Source organism: Sphaerodactylus townsendi, linkage group LG09, assembly GCF_021028975.2.
Source record: "Sphaerodactylus townsendi isolate TG3544 linkage group LG09, MPM_Stown_v2.3, whole genome shotgun sequence".
NCBI lineage: Eukaryota > Metazoa > Chordata > Lepidosauria > Squamata > Sphaerodactylidae > Sphaerodactylus > Sphaerodactylus townsendi.
Window position 1 is genome coordinate 82,386,905 of NC_059433.1, and position 6,938 is coordinate 82,393,842.

Below are 6,938 nucleotides of genomic sequence, written 5' to 3' on the forward strand. Positions count from 1 at the left end.
GTCAATTTGCACTCGGATTATACTACTATACAGTTTTATCTGTATTTCATCCTGATGCCTAATAAAGGTCTCTGAATCTAAAACTGGAGGTGCCAGGGATTGAACCTGGGACCTTCTGAATGCAAAGCAGAGCCTCTTCCAATAAGCCTCTCCACATAAGGGCTTATGATTGATAAGGTGAGTTCAGATGTTCACATAACCTGTAGGATGTGGGAGTTCTTTCTTTGAGTGTAGACCCTGTATATATGAAACACCTGCACTTATCCATGTTCTACCAACTCACCTTAGAATTTCCACTGAACCAGTTATGGGGAGAAGTTCATGGTTTAGTGCAGGGGTCTTCAAACTATGGCCCTCCAGATGTTCATGGACTACAATTCCCATCATCCCTGTAGCATGAATGGTAGGGCTCATGAAATTGTGGTCTAGGTATCTGAGGCCACATGGATGAACCTGGTTTGAACAGGAGAATATGGTAGATTACCCCCACAAGGCCCTTTACATTCAGGAAGATGGGTAGGTAGTTCACCTTGAACACTCAGTAATCTATTCTGGAGAGCCGCAGGTTCCCACCCCCGCCATGGTGTTAAGAGTTTTGGAGTTGAGTTCCTATGCAGAAGAAGACCCTCTTTTGCAGGCTGCCTCCAACAAGGGTAGCAGCAGAACTCAGCATATTGGCTGAGAAAGGCCACCGGCTGAGTAGCTCAGACCGGCATACTACGGTTCGGTAATCGCAATTATCAGTTCCTGCCAGCATGGTCACATTGTGCTGCCAAGGGCTGATGTAAACTGTAGTCCATGAACATCCGGAGAAATCAAGCAGGTCGCAGAACTCGGACTACCTTTGCGGCAAGGTCCCCATGGACGGCGGCGCAAATAGCCCATATGGTCCTCGGCGATAGCGGTGGAGCACAATGTTCACCTCTTCAGTCTCTACAATGCCCTCTACCGCTTTCTCTTGATCCTGACAACGGTTAACACGGCCCGGACAAACTACCCATTAACTTGTGAGTAAACCTTATTAGGATCTCTCAGGAACACTTTATCCCTGTCTGACAGCAATAGCGTATTGCGGAATGCCAGTCCATTGCCCGTAGAAGGAAAGGGATATTAGCTAGGGTGAACAGAGATCTGGGGCCTTGTACAGGTAATTAAAACCCTGGGCTAAAACAATGAGTTCTTGATGCAATTCGAGTGGCAAAACGCAAAGTGATGTGCAATCGTATATCTTCGCATGCAAAATTGCCTTTCATTCCATTGGAGAAGAAAATTGGGATTGAAATGCAACGCAATTCCATTTCTCCAGCCCCGTTTTGTTATTTCAGGGCTGCATGACAAGTGGATTGGTGTTGCAAGAAGTTGCTATCCAGTTTGGAGAGAGATCTCCCAGCATGCGAAACCATCTCCAGACAATTCAGAGAGATTAATTCCCTTGGAGAAAATGGCAGCTTTGGCAGGTGGGGTGTGTGGCATTAAGCCCTAATGAGGACTCTCCCCTCCCCAAACTCTGCCCTCTTCAGGCTTCACCTCCCCAAATCTCCAGGCATTTCCCAACCCAGGAGGCAAAGCAGTCTCCACCCACCAGCCTGTTCTTGTGGCTCATTACTTCTGCTTCTTGAAGCTTTACTGCAGAGTGGGTGTGTTTTATGTTCATTTCATTATAAAAACTGCTTTATGTCCCACTACGGGAGAAGAGTGGCATGAATGGGATGTGGTCATTAGCGGCAAAAAACCTTGGAACCCGTATTACACATAATTCCAGTCATTGCCAGCCAATAGATAAAATTTAACACAGATGATTTATTGACCTGTTTGCCCGATCGCCACGGGATGTGCATTTCTGAGATGCGCTTCTGACATAACTTGCAGCGAATCAATGGCCCTCCAAAATCTGAGAATGGCAGAACAGGCCTGCTATCTCTAAGCTTGGGGCTCAAACGCTATTATGCACAGCGTCAGTTCATTCCCTATTCATCATATCGCATCTCCAAACTTTGTGCTATTACATTGGTACATCAGGTTATATCGTATAGAAGTGGCGTGAGTGGTTAAGAGCAGGTGCATTCTCAATCCGAGGAACCGGGTTTGATTCTCTGCTCTGCCACTCTGAGCTGTGGAGCTTTATCTCAGAATCTTTAGATTAGCCCCCGCACTCCACACATGCCAGAAGGCTGGGTGACCTTGAGCTAGTCAATAAGCAGCTTTGTAGGAGCTCTCTCAGCCCCACCTACCTCACAGGGTGTTTGTTGTGAGGGGGGAAGGGCAAGGAGGTTATAAGCCCCTTTGAGTCTCCTGCAGGAGAGAAAGGGGGAATATAAATCCAAACTCCTCTTCTTCTTATACCTGAAATTACATAAATATACTCTATTGTGGCAATGGACTTGTAGTCTTGTAGCAACTCACCTCATGCCAGGCACAGCTACTCACCACTGGCCTCATGCTTGAGCCCTTCGGCTTCAAATAAAATGTAGCCCAGAGGGCCCCAACATGGTGGCGATGGGCTGGCAACAGTTTTCTTGGCGCCTGCCAAGTGGTTTGAGAAAGTATGTGTGGCCAGGTGGCTGTTTCTACAACAAGGCTTCTGACTGGCAATGCAGATTTTTTTAAAATGTTGCTTTGGCAGAAGCTGCTTTCCAATAGCCCGCAAGTATCTGACATCTGTGATTGAAAGCACTCTGCAGCAGCCATTTTGTGACTCCGCTATGCTGAGTCAGCAGCCATTTTGTGATTCCTCCGCTATGCTGAGTCAGAATTGAAAAGAGGTTGAGGACCCCTATTATAGCCTGCAAACAGGTCTTCCCGGCAGAAAAAAAGAAAGATCAGTAGTGCAGAGAGAGACACACACACGCGTAGAGAGAAACAGGAGAAGTGCAGAGGACATGGGGAAAAAACTCTAACTGTGCAATTCCATTTCAGTACAAAATGATAAACAGACTTGCAGTGCACGGGTAAACACCCTCTCCACGGGCACAGTTCTGGGAGCCATTTTAAACTCCTGCAAAATTTTAAACCCTTAAGTTCTCATATGGGATTGATTTCGAACCTACCCCCCCATCCAGTCTATCGCTGGACAGATTGGGGAGCTAGCCAAGCATAAATGGCTTTGATTCTATCAAACGCCCCATGAATTCCTGCCAGTTCCAAAAGCAGGCTGGCCAAGGTTTGGTAATAAAGGAGACCATGTGTTTTTTTTCTTTCTTTCTTTTTTGCACTTTTGCCTACAGGATATATATTGAGCTTAGGTTCATTTGCAACAGTTGTCGCTTGTACATCAATCCAGGATATGAATAGGCATGGTGCCACCCTAGCAGATGGGTGAGAGGAGAGGCATGCCAGCAAACCAGATTGTGCGTTGAATTTCAGTAATGAGTACATATTCATTTAACAATCTAAGCACTGCTCCTTGGCTTGATCGTTCACCGGATCACCAGATTTGAAGGCCCAGGGAGAACAGTAATTGAAGCTAGGCAGTTTGTGCCCCACCAGTAGTTTCTCCCACTTAGTTCTGACCTGGAGTTGTTTCCTAAACAAATTAAGCAAGATTGCAGCCTTAAAAATATTCAATAAGACGTCTACTGGATTTCAAACCAGAATCCGCACTGTCAGTATGTATGTAGGGAGTGATCCAGCGAAATATGAAGAGTTTGAAGTTCCACTCATTTAAGTGTGAAAGCATCCAGTCTCGAAAAGTGCCTGTCAATGGGCTGAAGCATGTCTTCATGCCATCACGAAGTACAGAGCCATCAACGTATGGTAAATAGTGATCTTTTATTTTGTGTAAGTCTTTTTGCAGGAAACCTCCACTTTTAAAAGGGCCTACATCACTAAAAGACCAAAGAGAAGTTGTGCCCTTACATATTTGTCTTTTTGCAAACACCATCGTAATTGAGAGGCAGCGTGGTATAGTGGTTAAGGTGCCAGCCTAGGATCTGTATACAACCTGAGGTGTCTGAATCCTCCTCAAGCTTGTGCAATGGAAGCTTGCTGGGTGACCTTGGGATAGTCACACCCTTTCAGCCATAGGATTATTTTGAATAAGGAATGGAGAGGAGAATAAAGTAACTTGCTTTGGGTCCACCAAAACATCCGCTTTCTCAAATATGTACTTTCTTCAGGCTAGCTCCTGAAGAGATTTGCCAAATGTGTAACTCGAATGCCGCTCCTTTAAAAAAAATGAAGTATTCTGATGGACACAGTGGTCCTTCCGTGACTTTCTCTTCACAATTATCGTGGTGCAAGTGGATTTTGGTTCCCGACAGCTGCAAAGTGGATTGAAAGTGGATTATTCTGGGTGATGCATGACCCTTGTGTGAAGAAGACCCAGTTACAGCTGAAAAACAAGGGGAACAAAACAAACACAGCACACATCATCCAGAACAGCAGATTACAGTCTGGAAGATACTTGGCTTCTTCATGCACAACCCATTCATATTGTGTCTAGGAGGCACTCCACTTGGAAAACAGGGAGCCTTTCTAAACAAAATCTTTAAAAAACAAACAGAATCTTACTTGCAGTCCCGACACATTGGCCCGGCAGTTTTGTCAAGGAGCCATTTCGTTGACTTTGGCTGAGTGCCTGACGAGAGGAAGAGGAACGCATTGAACAGTTTTTCACAAATAAGTTGGCTGCTGGACAGAAACCAGAGGTAGGAACAAACCCAACTCTTGTCAGTTTTGCAGAACTCAAAGCGTCCTTAATTACAGGAGAAGCAGATTGAAATTTTCTGATATTCTGTGCAATTTCTCCTTCCATCCATCCGCCTGCCAAGGATGGAAAGAAAAGGCTTGATGGTTTTCTCATAGAAGAATTATAATTCGACGTTTGAATGGCAAAAGGCCAGGTATATTATTAACTCATTCATCCAATGCATTTCAAAAGTAATAGCAAAATTTCCTAGTTAAGTTCTTGGGCACACATGAAGCTGCCTTGTACTGAATCAGCCCTTCAGTCTATTGATGTCAGATTTTCTACTCATACTTCCAGGACCTTTGTAGACAAAGATATCGGCTATGTATTGCCTAAGCTAACTAACCTTTTTTAACTGGAGATGCCAGGGGCTTGTTTTCCCCTCTTCATTTTAATATTATTTTATTTATTATTTTATTTATTATTTTATTTATTATTTTATTTATTTGTTTGTTTGTTTGATTGATTGATTTTGTTATGGTCAGCCTCAACCTCTAAGTGGGGCTCTTATGCCCAGGAAATGCAAGACCGCTGCATACTTAAACATCTTGCTCGACACAAAGTTGAGGTGACTATTCACCAGAGCGAGAACTAACACATTCCCTCTTACCTTTTCCTCAGAGAGGTTTACGACATCCTTACAGCAGAAGCGTGTATGTATATGTTGTTCAACCTCTGAGGAGTCATTGGAGCACATTCTATAGCCTGCCCAAAATTTACAGATCTCAGACCTAGGTTATTTTTTGAGGCCCCAATACCGGTTTATCCATGCCCCCTAAATTCTGATCTGAACCACCTCCTGAACAATGAGGGTCCCAAGCTATTGGAAACGGTGGCTAAATTTCTGCTCGACATCGTGAAATAATCCTCTGGGTCTCTTCTTGTACTTCCCTGATGTTTGTACGCTCAGAAACTATGAGTGGTTGTTACTTTGTCAATTTGCACTCGGATTATACTACTATACAGTTTTATCTGTATTTCATCCTGATGCCTAATAAAGGTCTCTGAATCTAAAACTGGAGGTGCCAGGGATTGAACCTGGGACCTTCTGAATGCAAAGCAGAGCCTCTTCCAATAAGCCTCTCCACATAAGGGCTTATGATTGATAAGGTGAGTTCTTAGACGCTCGCCAACCTGTGGATGTAAGTTCTTTCTTTGAGTGTAGACCCTGTATATATGAAACACCTGCACTTATCCATGTTCTACCAACTCACCTTAGAATTTCCACTGAACCAGTTATGGGGAGAAGTTCATGAAAGTTTATGCAGGGTCTTCAGTCTGAGTGGCTCCCTAGGATGAAGCCTGATGGATCTCTCACAATTCCCACTCATCATCCCCCCTGCCAAGCCAGCATGGTCAAGTGGTAGGGCTCATGGGAATTGTAGTCTATGAACATCTGGAGGGCCATAGTTGAAGACCCCTGGTTTAGTGGGAGAATATGGTAGATTACCCCCCACAAGGCCCTTTACATTCAGGAAGATGGGTAGTTCTGTGTTCACTCAGTAATCTATTCCTGTCAGTCAGAGAAACATTAAATTGGCACTGGAGGCAGGTACAGTTCAAACAAAGATTTAGATGTATTTATTTACGAGGAAACTGAAGTAAATCAGGAAGGGTTTTAAGCCAAGAATTACATTAATAAGTAGGTACAAGAAGCTGGATCAGAGAACAGACTTGTTTACAAGATGTTTCAGTATCTTTAAATTGCTGTTACAAAGGTAGCACTGGTCACTAACTCCAGTGCCTTCAAGTTTGTTATAATCAGGGGGGGAAACCAGTGGTAGGATCCAAAAATTTTAGTAACAGGTTCCCATGGTGGTGGGATTCAAACAGTGGTATAGCGCCAATGGGGCAAGTGGGCGCATTGATCGGGCGCGTAACAGTAGCATTCCAAGGGCTGGGCATTAATAATTTCGTTACTGTAAAAAAACTCTAATTACTGTAAAAAAAAGTTCCTTTAATTTCCGGTGCTGGTATCTTTTCTTGTCCATAGCATTTAAACTCTATTATAGCAAGTCCCATCGCCTACTGCCAACAGAAACAATCTACATTTCTCCCCTCTAATCAATTCTGCCCTGTCAAATACTTACCACCTTTCAAATACTCTAATTTTGTTGTTTCTAGAAATCAAAAGAAGGATACTTTCCTTAAACAAGGAACTTTACCATATTACTAAAACATGTTTTTAAAACAGCCCAACAGGGAGAATTTTCCCGTTTTCTACCTTCACTAACCAGCCACATAGGAAACA

The 6,938-nt window shown here is 43.8% G+C and overlaps 1 long non-coding RNA gene across 1 annotated transcript; it reads left to right on the top strand.

Annotated features, from left to right (window-relative positions):
* The first annotated feature begins 331 nt into the window (after window positions 1-331).
* On the top strand, window positions 332-6,103 carry LOC125438948. The gene is made up of 3 exons (XR_007245440.1): window positions 332-391; window positions 2,046-2,047; window positions 6,035-6,103. It is a non-coding gene; the product is annotated as an uncharacterized LOC125438948 (long non-coding RNA).
* Window positions 6,104-6,938: the final 835 nt, after the last annotated feature.